The sequence below is a fragment of the Schistocerca gregaria genome, chromosome 8 (assembly GCF_023897955.1).
Source record: "Schistocerca gregaria isolate iqSchGreg1 chromosome 8, iqSchGreg1.2, whole genome shotgun sequence".
NCBI classification, from domain to species: Eukaryota; Metazoa; Arthropoda; class Insecta; order Orthoptera; family Acrididae; genus Schistocerca; species Schistocerca gregaria.
Window position 1 is genome coordinate 16,736,318 of NC_064927.1, and position 14,774 is coordinate 16,751,091.

The 14,774-nt window shown below is 46.8% G+C and overlaps 6 non-coding genes across 6 annotated transcripts; all 6 read right to left on the minus strand.

The window, feature by feature from the left end:
* Positions 1-2,810: 2,810 nt before the first annotated feature.
* Positions 2,811-2,883, minus strand: Trnak-cuu (transfer RNA lysine (anticodon CUU)). The gene has a single exon. It is a non-coding gene; the product is annotated as a tRNA-Lys (tRNA).
* A 2,978-nt stretch (positions 2,884-5,861) lies between these two features.
* Positions 5,862-5,934, minus strand: Trnak-cuu (transfer RNA lysine (anticodon CUU)). The gene has a single exon. It is a non-coding gene; the product is annotated as a tRNA-Lys (tRNA).
* A 2,972-nt stretch (positions 5,935-8,906) lies between these two features.
* Positions 8,907-8,979, minus strand: Trnak-cuu (transfer RNA lysine (anticodon CUU)). Its single transcript has one exon. It is a non-coding gene; the product is annotated as a tRNA-Lys (tRNA).
* Positions 8,980-10,427: 1,448 nt separating this feature from the next.
* Positions 10,428-10,500, minus strand: Trnak-cuu (transfer RNA lysine (anticodon CUU)). The gene has a single exon. It is a non-coding gene; the product is annotated as a tRNA-Lys (tRNA).
* A 1,450-nt stretch (positions 10,501-11,950) lies between these two features.
* On the minus strand, positions 11,951-12,023 carry Trnak-cuu (transfer RNA lysine (anticodon CUU)). The gene has a single exon. It is a non-coding gene; the product is annotated as a tRNA-Lys (tRNA).
* A 1,463-nt stretch (positions 12,024-13,486) lies between these two features.
* Trnak-cuu (transfer RNA lysine (anticodon CUU)) lies at positions 13,487-13,559 on the minus strand. Its single transcript has one exon. It is a non-coding gene; the product is annotated as a tRNA-Lys (tRNA).
* Between the last annotated feature and the right edge of the window lie 1,215 nt (positions 13,560-14,774).

The window sequence follows — 14,774 nt, forward strand, 5'->3', positions numbered from 1 at the left end:
AGGTAAAGGAATTGCATGACAACCTGCAGAGCTAGTGGCGTCAAAATTAACACTCATACTTGATGTGACTCAAAAGGCGAACGAGTTACTTTCCGACGTTGTTTTAGATGTGCAAGTGCCAGTGGAAACTCGCGGTGACGGCACTCTGCCGACCATTTCGCTAGTTAACACCGGTCTTGTAGTGTGTGTTTCAAACTCAAGAGCATCTCCAAGCAGAAAATGGTCAACAGCAACATTCAGACGGTTTCGTACTGCTCAAATGCTACATTAAAACGGTATGTTTCTTTTTCAGAACTGATAAAACACGAGCGTGACAGCATTCGAACCTGTAATCTTCAGATCCGAAGTCCGACGCCTTATCCATTAGGCCACACAGTCACTGCCGACCAAGTGCAACTTGTATATGACTCATCTCGAAACGCTCACACCCCTGATAATTTGTGTTTTTTTCTACACAGCCGCTGCCCTTGCTCTTTCCAACCCATTCGTTACATTCAACCTCTCACGTGACCGAACAAATATAGACTGGGAAACAAGACCACACACTTTGTGCATACGGAATCGAAGGCAGGGCGTGCCTCGCTGCATTTGCCACGATGGCCATTTGCTACTTCTGCAGAAGCGGCGGCGGCGACGACGAACACGACGACAGCGAGAGGCTCTGACATATGTGAGAAATACATCTATAAAATGTAATTCAGACTGCCTCGTCCCACCTTATGCTGGACCGCTTTGGCAAAGGCTTTATCTACGCCATTCGCCTTAATCACATCTGAGAGTAATTCTTAATAAAAGGCATGTCGCTAATTGTTCGTCATCACATATACTGTTTGCTATACGGCCACGACGCGCAACTGATTTCCAAAATTCGACTTCTTCCTTTGAGGATGCAACTCACGACCCTTGGTTTACGAGTCCAGTGCTCTACCACTGAGCTAAAGAGGCGCGGCCTAGCGAAACTTTTGCGTACTTCGTCCTTACCGTCGTCTGGATCATCAGACTTCAGCTGACAATACTTCATATTACCGACTAATATTTGCAGCTATGGCGACCCATTACTGCTTGGCTACACATCTGACACGTAACCGATGTCCTCTCTAAACAACAACACTTGCATTTCAGAACATGTCTTTCACACATGTCTACAAAATCACCTTCACCTTCAAATACAGTTTCCTTGCGACTGACAGAGACGTAGGCAAAGTTTAAAGTTGCTATTTCCATTACATCACGTTAATCAGAAAGACGGTAATTTACATCTGCAGCGGAACAAGATTCCGTTCCGCCCAGCGTGGGGCTCGAACCACCGACCCTGACATTAGGAGTCTCATGCTCTACCGACTCAGCTAGCCGGGCTGCTTTGGTGAATACTTGCCGGGCAGCACGTCACACAGTACTCCTTTGGGTTGGGTGGTCCCATACAGAATCTCTCCATGCTGCCTAATGTTTTCCTAACGTCACACTCGTCACGTACTTCACTTTTATTTCATAATCATTTCTGAGAGGTAAAGGAATTGCATGACAACCTGCAGAGCTAGTGGCGTCAAATTTAACACTCATACTTGATGTGACTCAAAAGGCGAACGAGTTACTTTCCGACGTTGTTTTAGATGTGCAAGTGCCAGTGGAAACTCGCGGTGACGGCACTCTGCCGACCATTTCGCTAGTTAACACCGGTCTTGTAGTGTGTGTTTCAAACTCAAGAGCATCTCCAAGCAGAAAATGGTCAACAGCAACATTCAGACGGTTTCATACTGCTCAAATGCTACATTAAAACGGTATGTTTCTTTTTCAGAACTGATAAAACACGAGCGTGACAGCATTCGAACCTGTAATTTTCAGATCCGAAGTCCGACGCCTTATCCATTAGGCCACACAGTCACTGCCGACCAAGTGCAACATGTATATGACTCATCTCGAAACGCTCACACCCCTGATAATTTGTGTTTTCGTTCTACACAGCCGCTGCCCTTGCTCTTTCCCACCCATTCGTTACATTCAACCTCTCACGTGACCGAACAAATATAGACTGGGAAACAAGACCACACACTTTGTGCATACGGAATCGAAGGCAGGGCGTGCCTCGCCGCATTTGCCACGATGGCCATTTGCTACTTCTGCAGAAGCGGCGGCGGCGGCGGCGGCGGCGACGACGACGACGACGACGACGACGACGACCGCGACAGGCTCTGACATATGTGAGAAATACATCTATAAAATGTAATTCAGACTGCCTCGTCCCACCTTATGCTGAACTGCTTTGGCAAAGGCTTTATCTGCGCCATTCGCCTTAATCACTTCTGAGAGTAATTCTTAATAAAGGCATATCGCTAATTGTTCGTCATCACAGATACTGTTTGCTATACGGCCACGACGCGCAACTGATTTCCAAAATTCGACTTCTTCGTTTGTTGATGGAACTCACGACCCTTGGTTTACTGGTCCAGTGCTCTACCACTGAGCTAAAGAGGCGCGGCCTAGCGGTACCTTTGCGTACTTCGTCCTTATGGTCGTCTGGATCATCAGACTTCAGCTGACAACACTTCATATTACCGACTAATATTTGCAGCTATGGCGACCCATTACTGCTTGGCTACACATCTGACACGTAACCGATGTCCTCTCCAAACAACAACACTTGCATTTCAGAACATGTCTTTCACACATGTCTACAAAATCACCTTCACCTTCAAATACAGTTTCCTTGCGACTGACAGAGACGTAGGCAAAGTTTAAAGTTGCTATTTCCATTACATCACGTTAATCAGAAAAACGGTAATTTACATCTGCAGCGGAACAAAATTCCGTTTCGCCCAGCGTGGGGCTCAAACCCACGACCCTGAGATTAAGAGTCTCATGCTCTACCGACTGAGCTAGCCGGGCTGCTTCGGTGAATACTTGCCGGTCAGCACGTCACACAGTACTCGTTTGGGTTGGGTGGTCCCATACAGAATCTCTCCATGTTGCCTAATGTTTTTCTAACGTCATACTCGTCACGTACTTCACTTTTATTTCATAATCATTTCTGAGAGGTAAGGAATTGCATGACAACCTGCAGAGCTAGTGGCGTCAAAATTAACACTCATGCTTGATGTGACTTAAAAGGCGAACGAGTTACTTTCCGACGTTGTTTTAGATGTGCAAGTGCCAGTGGAAACTCGCGGTGACGGCACTAAGCCGACCATTTCGCTAGTTAACACCGGTCTTTTAGTGTGTGTTTCAAGCTCAAGAGCATCTCCAAGCAGAAAATGGTCAACAGCAACATTCAGACGGTTTCGTACTGCTCAAATGCTACATTAAAACGGTATGTTTCTTTTTCAGAACTGATAAAACTCCAGCGTGACAGCATTCGAACCTGTAATCTTCAGATCCGAAGTCCGACGAATTACCTATTAGGCCACACAGACACTGACGACCAATTGCAACTTGTATATGACTCATCTCGAAACGCTCACACCCCTGATAATTTGTGTTTTCGTTCTACACAGCCGCTGCCCTTGCTCTTTCCCACCCATTCGTTACATTCAACCTCTTACGTGACCGACCAAATATAGACTGGGAAACAAGACCACACACTTTGTGCATACGGAATCGAAGGCAGGGCGTGCCTCGCCGCATTTGCCACGATGGCCATTTGCTACTTCTGCAGATGCGGCGGCAGCGGCGACGACGACGACGACGACGACGACCGCGAGAGGCTCTGACATATGTGAGAAATACATCTATAAAATGTAATTCAGACTGCCTCGTCCCACCTTATGCTGAACCGCTTTGGCAAAGGCTTTATCTGCGCCATTCGCCTTAATCACATCTGAGAGTAATTCTTAATAAAAGGCATGTCGCTAATTGTTCGTCATCACAGATACTGTTTGCTATACGGCCACGACGCGCAACTGATTTCCAAAATTCGACTTCTTCCTTTGAGGATGGAACTCACGACCCTTGGTTTACTAGTCCAGTGCTCTACCACTGAGCTAAAGAGGCGCGAACTAGCGGTACATTTGCGTACTTCGTCCTTACGGTCGTCTGGATAATCAGACTTCAGCTGACAACACTTCATATTACCGACTAATATTTGCAGCTATGGCGACCCATTACTGCTTGGCTACACATCTGACACGTAACCGATGTCCTCTCCAAACAACAACACTTGCATTTCAGAACATGTCTTTCACACATGTCTACAAAATCACCTTCACCTTCAAATACAGTTTCCTTGCGACTGACAGAGACGTAGGCAAAGTTTAAAGTTGCTATTTCCATTACATCACGTTAATCAGAAAAACGGTAATTTACATCTGCAGCGGAACAAGATTCCGTTCCGCCCAGCGTGGGGCTCGAACCACCGACTCTGACATTAGGAGTCTCATGCTCTACCGACTCAGCTAGCCGGGCTGCTTCGGTGAATACTTGCCGGGCAGCACGTCACACAGTACTCCTTTGGGTTGGGTGGTCCCATACAGAATCTCTCCATGCTGCCTAATGTTTTCCTAACGTCACACTCGTCACGTACTTCACTTTTATTTCATAATCATTTCTGAGAGGTAAAGGAATTGCATGACAACCTGCAGAGCTAGTGGCGTCAAAATTAACACTCATACTTGATGTGACTCAAAAGGCGAACGAGTTACTTTCCGACGTTGTTTTAGATGTGCAAGTGCCAGTGGAAACTCGCGGTGACGGCACTCTGCCGACCATTTCGCTAGTTAACACCGGTCTTGTAGTGTGTGTTTCAAACTCAAGAGCATCTCCAAGCAGAAAATGGTCAACAGCAACATTCAGACGGTTTCGTACTGCTCAAATGCTACATTAAAACGGTATGTTTCTTTTTCAGAACTGATAAAACACGAGCGTGACAGCATTCGAACCTGTAATCTTCAGATCCGAAGTCCGACACCTTATCTATTAGGCCACACAGTCACTGACGACCAAGTGCAACTTGTATATGACTCATCTCGAAACGCTCACACCCCTGATTATTTGTGTTTTCGTTCTACACAGCCGCTGCCCTTGCTCTTTCCCACCCATTCGTTACATTCAACCTCTTACGTGACCGACCAAATATAGACTGGGAAACAAGTCCACACACTTTGTGCATACGGAATCGAAGGCAGGGCGTGCCTCGCCGCATTTGCCACGATGGCCATTTGCTACTTCTGCAGAAGCGGCGGCGGCGCGACGACGACGACGACGACGACGACGACGACGACGACGACGACGACGACGACCGCGAGAGGCCCTGACATATGTGAGAAATACATCTATAAAATGTAATTCAGACTGCCTCGTCCCACCTTATGCTGAACCGCTTTGGCAAATGCTTTATCTGCGCCATTCGCCTTAATCACATCTGAGAGTAATTCTTAATAAAAGGCATGTCGCTAATTGTTCGTCATCACAGATACTGTTTGCTATACGGCCACGACGCGCAACTGATTTCCAAAATTCGACTTCTTCCTTTGAGGATGGAACTCACGACCCTTGGTTTACTAGTCCAGTGCTCTACCACTGAGCTAAAGAGGCGCGCCCTAGCGGTACTTTTGCGTACTTCGTGCTTACGGTCGTCTGGATCATCAGACTTCAGCTGACAACACTTCATATTACCGACTAATATTTGCAGCTATGGCGACCCATTACTGCTTGGCTACACATCTGACACGTAACCGATGTCCTCTCCAAACAACAACACTTGCATTTCAGAACATGTCTTTCACACATGTCTACAAAATCACCTTCACCTTCAAATACAGTTTCCTTGCGACTGACAGAGACGTAGGCAAAGTTTAAAGTTGCTATTTTCATTACATCACGTTAATCAGAAAAACGGTAATTTACATCTGCAGCGGAACAAAATTCCGCTTCGCCCAGCGTGAGGCTCGAACCCACGACCCTGAGGTTAAGAGTCTCATGCTCTACCGACTGAGCTAGCCGGGCTGCTTCGGTGAATACTTGCCGGTCAGCACGTCACACAGTACTCGTTTTGGTTGGGTGGTCCCATACAGAATCTCTCCATGCTGGCTAATGTTTTCCTAACGTCACACTCGTCACGTACTTCACTTTTATTTCATAATCATTTCTGAGAGGTAAGGAATTGCATGACAACCTGCAGAGCTAGTGGCGTCAAAATTAACACTCATACTTGATGTGACTCAAAAGGCGAACGAATTACTTTCCGACGTTGTTTTAGATGTGCAAGTGCCAGTGGAAACTCGCGGTGACGGCACTCTGCCGACCATTTCGCTAGTTAACACCGGTCTTTTAGTGTGTGTTTCAAGCTCAAGAGCATCTCCAAGCAGAAAATGGTCAACAGCAACATTCAGACGGTTTCGTACTGCTCAAATGCTACATTAAAACGGAATGTTTCTTTTTCAGAACTGATAAAACACGAGCGTGACAGCATTCGAACCTGTAATCTTCAGATCCGAAGTCCGACGCCTTATCCATTAGGCCACACAGTCACTGACGACCAAGTGCAACTTGTATATGACTCATCTCGAAACGCTCACACCCCTGATAATTTGTGTTTTCGTTCTACACAGCCGCTGCCCTTGCTCTTTCCCACCCATTCGTTACATTCAACCTCTTACGTGACCGACCAAATATAGACTGGGAAACAAGAACACACACTTTGTGCATACGGAATCGAAGGCAGGGCGTGCCTCGCCGCATTTGCCACGATGGCCATTTGCTACTTCTGCAGAAGCGGCGGCGGCGACGACGACGACGACGACGACGACGACCGCGAGAGGCTCTGACATATGTGAGAAATACATCTATAAAATGTAATTCAGACTGCCTCGTCCCACCTTATGCTGAACCGCTTTGGCAAAGGCTTTATCTGCGCCATTCGCCTTAATCACATCTGAGAGTAATTCTTAATAAAAGGCATGTCGCTAATTGTTCGTCATCACAGATACTGTTTGCTATACGGCCACGACGCGCAACTGATTTCCAAAATTCGACTTCTTCCTTTGAGGATGGAACTCACGACCCTTGGTTTACTAGTCCAGTGCTCTACCACTGAGCTAAAGAGGCGCGAACTAGCGGTACCTTTGCGTACTTCGTCCTTACGGTCGCCTGGATCATCAGACTTCAGCTGACAACACTTCATATTACCGACTAATATTTGCAGCTATGGCGACCCATTACTGCTTGGCTACACATCTGACACGTAACCGATGTCCTCTCCAAACAACAACACTTGCATTTCAGAACATGTCTTTCACACATGTCTACAAAATCACCTTCACCTTCAAATACAGTTTCCTTGCGACTGACAGAGACGTAGGCAAAGTTTAAAGTTGCTATTTCCATTACATCACGTTAATCAGAAAAACGGTAATTTACATCTGCAGCGGAACAAGATTCCGTTCCGCCCAGCGTGGGGCTCGAACCACCGACTCTGACATTAGGAGTCTCATGCTCTACCGACTCAGCTAGCCGGGCTGCTTCGGTGAATACTTGCCGGGCAGCACGTCACACAGTACTCCTTTGGGTTGGGTGGTCCCATACAGAATCTCTCCATGCTGCCTAATGTTTTCCTAACGTCACACTCGTCACGTACTTCACTTTTATTTCATAATCATTTCTGAGAGGTAAAGGAATTGCATGACAACCTGCAGAGCTAGTGGCGTCAAAATTAACACTCATACTTGATGTGACTCAAAAGGCGAACGAGTTACTTTCCGACGTTGTTTTAGATGTGCAAGTGCCAGTGGAAACTCGCGGTGACGGCACTCTGCCGACCATTTCGCTAGTTAACACCGGTCTTGTAGTGTGTGTTTCAAACTCAAGAGCATCTCCAAGCAGAAAATGGTCAACAGCAACATTCAGACGGTTTCGTACTGCTCAAATGCTACATTAAAACGGTATGTTTCTTTTTCAGAACTGATAAAACACGAGCGTGACAGCATTCGAACCTGTAATCTTCAGATCCGAAGTCCGACACCTTATCTATTAGGCCACACAGTCACTGACGACCAAGTGCAACTTGTATATGACTCATCTCGAAACGCTCACACCCCTGATAATTTGTGTTTTCGTTCTACACAGCCGCTGCCCTTGCTCTTTCCCACCCATTCGTTACATTCAACCTCTTACGTGACCGACCAAATATAGACTGGGAAACAAGTCCACACACTTTGTGCATACGGAATCAAAGGCAGGGCGTGCCTCGCCGCATTTGCCACGATGGCCATTTGCTACTTCTGCAGAAGCGGCGGCGGCGCGACGACGACGACGACGACGACGACGACGACGACGACGACGACGACCGCGAGAGGCCCTGACATATGTGAGAAATACATCTATAAAATGTAATTCAGACTGCCTCGTCCCACCTTATGCTGAACCGCTTTGGCAAATGCTTTATCTGCGCCATTCGCCTTAATCACATCTGAGAGTAATTCTTAATAAAAGGCATGTCGCTAATTGTTCGTCATCACAGATACTGTTTGCTATACGGCCACGACGCGCAACTGATTTCTAAAATTCGACTTCTTCCTTTGAGGATGGAACTCACGACCCTTGGTTTACTAGTCCAGTGCTCTACCACTGAGCTAAAGAGGCGCGCCCTAGCGGTACTTTTGCGTACTTCGTGCTTACGGTCGTCTGGATCATCAGACTTCAGCTGACAACACTTCATATTACCGACTAATATTTGCAGCTATGGCGACCCATTACTGCTTGGCTACACATCTGACACGTAACCGATGTCCTCTCCAAACAACAACACTTGCATTTCAGAACATGTCTTTCACACATGTCTACAAAATCACCTTCACCTTCAAATACAGTTTCCTTGCGACTGACAGAGACGTAGGCAAAGTTTAAAGTTGCTATTTTCATTACATCACGTTAATCAGAAAAACGGTAATTTACATCTGCAGCGGAACAAAATTCCGCTTCGCCCAGCGTGAGGCTCGAACCCACGACCCTGAGGTTAAGAGTCTCATGCTCTACCGACTGAGCTAGCCGGGCTGCTTCGGTGAATACTTGCCGGTCAGCACGTCACACAGTACTCGTTTTGGTTGGGTGGTCCCATACAGAATCTCTCCATGCTGGCTAATGTTTTCCTAACGTCACACTCGTCACGTACTTCACTTTTATTTCATAATCATTTCTGAGAGGTAAGGAATTGCATGACAACCTGCAGAGCTAGTGGCGTCAAAATTAACACTCATACTTGATGTGACTCAAAAGGCGAACGAATTACTTTCCGACGTTGTTTTAGATGTGCAAGTGCCAGTGGAAACTCGCGGTGACGGCACTCTGCCGACCATTTCGCTAGTTAACACCGGTCTTTTAGTGTGTGTTTCAAGCTCAAGAGCATCTCCAAGCAGAAAATGGTCAACAGCAACATTCAGACGGTTTCGTACTGCTCAAATGCTACATTAAAACGGAATGTTTCTTTTTCAGAACTGATAAAACACGAGCGTGACAGCATTCGAACCTGTAATCTTCAGATCCGAAGTCCGACGCCTTATCCATTAGGCCACACAGTCACTGACGACCAAGTGCAACTTGTATATGACTCATCTCGAAACGCTCACACCCCTGATAATTTGTGTTTTCGTTCTACACAGCCGCTGCCCTTGCTCTTTCCCACCCATTCGTTACATTCAACCTCTTACGTGACCGACCAAATATAGACTGGGAAACAAGAACACACACTTTGTGCATACGGAATCGAAGGCAGGGCGTGCCTCGCCGCATTTGCCACGATGGCCATTTGCTACTTCTGCAGAAGCGGCGGCGACGACGACGACGACGACGACGACGACGACGACGACGACCGCGAGAGGCTCTGACATATGTGAGAAATACATCTATAAAATGTAATTCAGACTGCCTCGTCCCACCTTATGCTGAACCGCTTTGGCAAAGGCTTTATCTGCGCCATTCGCCTTAATCACATCTGAGAGTAATTCTTAATAAAAGGCATGTCGCTAATTGTTCGTCATCACAGATACTGTTTGCTATACGGCCACGACGCGCAACTGATTTCCAAAATTCGACTTCTTCCTTTGAGGATGGGACTCACGACCCTTGGTTTACTAGTCCAGTGCTCTACCACTGAGCTAAAGAGGCGCGCCCTAGCGGTACTTTTGCGTACTTCGTCCTTACGGTCGTCTGGATCATCAGACTTCAGCTGACAACACTTCATATTACCGACTAATGTTTGCAGCTATGGCGACTGATTACTGCTTGGCTACACATCTGACACGTAACCGATGTCCTCTCCAAACAACAACACTTGCATTTCAGAACATGTCTTTCACACATGTCTACAAAATCACCTTCACCTTCAAATACAGTTTCCTTGCGACTGACAGAGACGTAGGCAAAGTTTAAAGTTGCTATTTCCATTACATCACGTTAATCAGAAAAACGGTAATTTACATCTGCAGCGGACCAAAACTCCGTTTCGCCCAGCGTGGGGCTCGAACCCACGACCCTGAGGTTAAGAGTCTCATGCTCTACCGACTGAGCTAGCCGGGCTGCTTCGGTGAATACTTGCCAGTCAGCACGTCACACAGTACTCTTTTTGGTTGGGTGGTCCCATACAGAATCTCTCCATGCTGCCTAAAGTTTTCCTAACGTCACACTCGTCACGTACTTCACTTTTATTTCATAATCATTTCTGAGAGGTAAGGAATTGCATGACAACCTGCAGAGCTAGTGGCGTCAAAATTAACACTCATACTTGATGTGACTCAAAAGGCGAAAGAGTTACTTTCCGACGTTGTTTTAGATGTGCAAGTGCCAGTGGAAACTCGCGGTGACGGCACTCTGCCGACCATTTCGCTAGTTAACACCGGTCTTGTAGTGTGTGTTTCAAGCTCAAGAGCATCTCCAAGCAGAAAATGGTCAACAGCAACATTCAGACGGTTTCGTACTGCTCAAATGCTACATTAAAACGGAATGTTTCTTTTTCAGAACTGATAAAACACGAGCGTGACAGCATTCGAACCTGTAATGTTCAGATCCGAAGTCCGACGCCTTATCCATTAGGCCACACAGTCACCGACGACCAAGTGCAACTTGTATATGACTCATCTCGAAACGCTCACACCCCTGATAATTTGTGTTTTCGTTCTACACAGCCGCTGCCCTTGCTCTTTCCCACCCATTCGTTACATTCAACCTCTTACGTGACCGACCAAATATAGACTGGGAAACAAGACCACACACTTTGTGCATACGGAATCGAAGGCAGGGCGTGCCTCGCCGCATTTGCCACGATGGCCATTTGCTACTTCTGCAGAAGCGGCGGCGGCGCGACGACGACGACGACGACGACGACGACGACGACGACCGCGAGAGGCCCTGACATATGTGAGAAATACATCTATAAAATGTAATTCAGACTGCCTCGTACCACCTTATGCTGAACCGCTTTGGCAAAGGCTTTATCTGCGCCATTCGCCTTAATCACATCTGAGAGTAATTCTTAATAAAAGGCATGTCGCTAATTGTTCGTCATCACAGATACTGTTTGCTATACGGCCACGACGCGCAACTGATTTCCAAAATTCGACTTCTTCCTTTGAGGATGGGACTCACGACCCTTGGTTTACTAGTCCATTGCTCTACCACTGAGCTAAAGAGGCGCGGCCTAGCGGTACTTTTGCGTACTTCGTGCTTACGGTCGTCTGGATCATCAGACTTCAGCTGACAACACTTCATATTACCGACTAATATTTGCAGCTATGGCGACCCATTACTGGTTGGCTACACATCTGACACGTAACCGATGTCCTCTCCAAACAACAACACTTGCATTTCAGAACATGTCTTTCACACATGTCTACAAAATCACCTTCACCTTCAAATACAGTTTCCTTGCGACTGACAGAGACGTAGGCAAAGTTTAAAGTTGCTATTTCCATTACATCACGTTAATCAGAAAAACGGTAATTTACATCTGCAGCGGAACAAAATTTCGCTTCGCCCAGCGTGAGGCTCGAACCCACGACCCTGAGGTTAAGAGTCTCATGCTCTACCGACTGAGCTAGCCGGGCTGCTTCGGTGAATACTTGCCGGTCAGCACGTCACACAGTACTCGTTTTGGTTGGGTGGTCCCATACAGAATTTCTCCATGCTGGCTAATGTTTTCCTAACGTCACACTCGTCACGTACTTCACTTTTATTTCATAATCATTTCTGAGAGGTAAGGAATTGCATGACAACCTGCAGAGCTAGTGGCGTCAAAATTAACACTCATACTTGATGTGACTCAAAAGGCGAACGAGTTACTTTCCGACGTTGTTTTAGATGTTCAAGTGCCAGTGGAAACTCGCGGTGACGGCACTCTGCCGACCATTTCGCTAGTTAACACCGGTCTTGTAGTGTGTGTTTCAAGCTCAAGAGCATCTCCAAGCAGAAAATGGTCAACAGCAACATTCAGACGGTTTCGTACTGCTCAAATGCTACATTAAAACGGAATGTTTCTTTTTCAGAACTGATAAAACACGAGCGTGACAGCATTCGAACCTGTAATGTTCAGATCCGAAGTCCGACGCCTTATCCATTAGGCCACACAGTCACCGACGACCAAGTGCAACTTGTATATGACTCATCTCGAAACGCTCACACCCCTGATAATTTGTGTTTTCGTTCTACACAGCCGCTGCCCTTGCTCTTTCCCACCCATTCGTTACATTCAACCTCTTACGTGACCGACCAAATATAGACTGGGAAACAAGACCACACACTTTATGCATACGGAATCGAAGGCAGGGCGTGCCTCGCCGCATTTGCCACGATGGCCATTTACTACTTCTGCAGAAGCGGCGGCGACGACGACGACGACGACGACGACGACGACGACGACGACGACGACAACGACAACCGCGAGAGGCTCTGACATATGTGAGAAATACATCTATAAAATGTAATTCAGACTGCCTCGTCCCACCTTATGCTGAACCGCTTTGGCAAAGGCTTTATCTGCGCCATTCGCCTTAATCACATCTGAGAGTAATTCTTAATAAAAGGCATGTCGCTAATTGTTCGTCATCACAGATACTGTTTGCTATACGGCCACGACGCGCAACTGATTTCCAAAATTCGACTTCTTCCTTTGAGGATGGGACTCACGACCCTTGGTTTACTAGTCCATTGCTCTACCACTGAGCTAAAGAGGCGCGGCCTAGCGGTACTTTTGCGTACTTCGTCCTTACGGTCGTCTGGATCATCAGACTTCAGCTGACAACACTTCATATTACCGACTAATGTTTGCAGCTATGGCGACCCATTACTGCTTGGCTACACATCTGACACGTAACCGATGTCCTCTCCAAACAACAACACTTGCATTTCAGAACATGTCTTTCACACATTTCTACAAAATCACCTTCACCTTCAAATACAGTTTCCTTGCGACTGACAGAGACGTAGGCAAAGTTTAAAGTTGCTATTTCCATTACATCACGTTAATCAGAAAAACGGTAATTTACATCTGCAGCGGAACAAAATTCCGTTTAGCCCAGCGTGGGGCTCGAACCCACGACCCTGAGATTAAGAGTCTCATGCACTACCGACTGAGCTAGCCGGGCTGCTTCGGTGAATACTTCCCGGGCAGCACGTCACACAGTACTCCTTTGGGTTGGGTGGTCCCATACAGAATCTCTCCATGCTGCGTAATGTTTTCCTAACGTCACACTCGTTACGTACTTCACTTTTATTTCATAATCATTTCTGAGAGGTAAGGAATTGCATGACAACCTGCAGAGCTAGTGGCGTCAAAATTAACACTCAAACTTGATGTGACTCAAAAGGCGAACGAGTTACTTTCCGACGTTGTTTTAGATGTGCAAGTGCCAGTGGAAACTCGCGGTGACGGCACTCTGCCGACCATTTCGCTAGTTAACACCGGTCTTGTAGTGTGTGTTTCAAGCTCAAGAGCATCTCCAAGCAAAAAATGGTCAACAGCAACATTCAGACGGTTTCGTACTGCTCAAATGCTACATTAAAACGGTATGTTTCTTTTTCAGAACTGATAAAACACGAGCGTGACAGCATTCGAACCTGTAATCTTCAGATCCGAAGTCCGACGCCTTATCCATTAGGCCACACAGTCACTGACGACCAAGTGCAACTTGTATATGACTCATCTTGAAACGCTCACACCCCTGATAATTTGTGTTTTCGTTCTACACAGCCGCTGCCCTTGCTCTTTCCCACCCATTCGTTACATTCAACCTCTTACGTGACCGACCAAATATAGACTGGGAAACAAGACCACACACTTTGTGCATACGGAATCGAAGGCAGGGCGTGCCTCGCCGCATTTGCCACGATGGCCATTTGCTACTTCTGCAGAAGCGGCGGCGGCGACGACGACGACGACGGCGACGACGACCGCGAGAGGCTCTGACATATGTGAGAAATACATCTATAAAATGTAATTCTGACTGCCTCGTCCCACCTTATGCTGAACCGCTTTGGCAAAGGCTTTATCTGCGCCATTCGCCTTAATCACATCTGAGAGTAATTCTTAATAAAAGGCATGTCGCTAATTGTTCGTCATCACAGATACTGTTTGCTATACGGCCACGACACGCAACTGATTTCCAAAATTCGACTTCTTCCTTTGAGGATGGGACTCACGACCCTTGGTTTACTAGTCCAGTGCTCTACCACTGAGCTGAAGAGGCGCGGCCTAGCGGTACTTTTGCGTACTTCGTCCTTACGGTCGTCTGGGTCATCAGACGTCAGCTGACAACACTTCATATTACCGACTAATATTTGCAGCTATGGCGACCCATTAC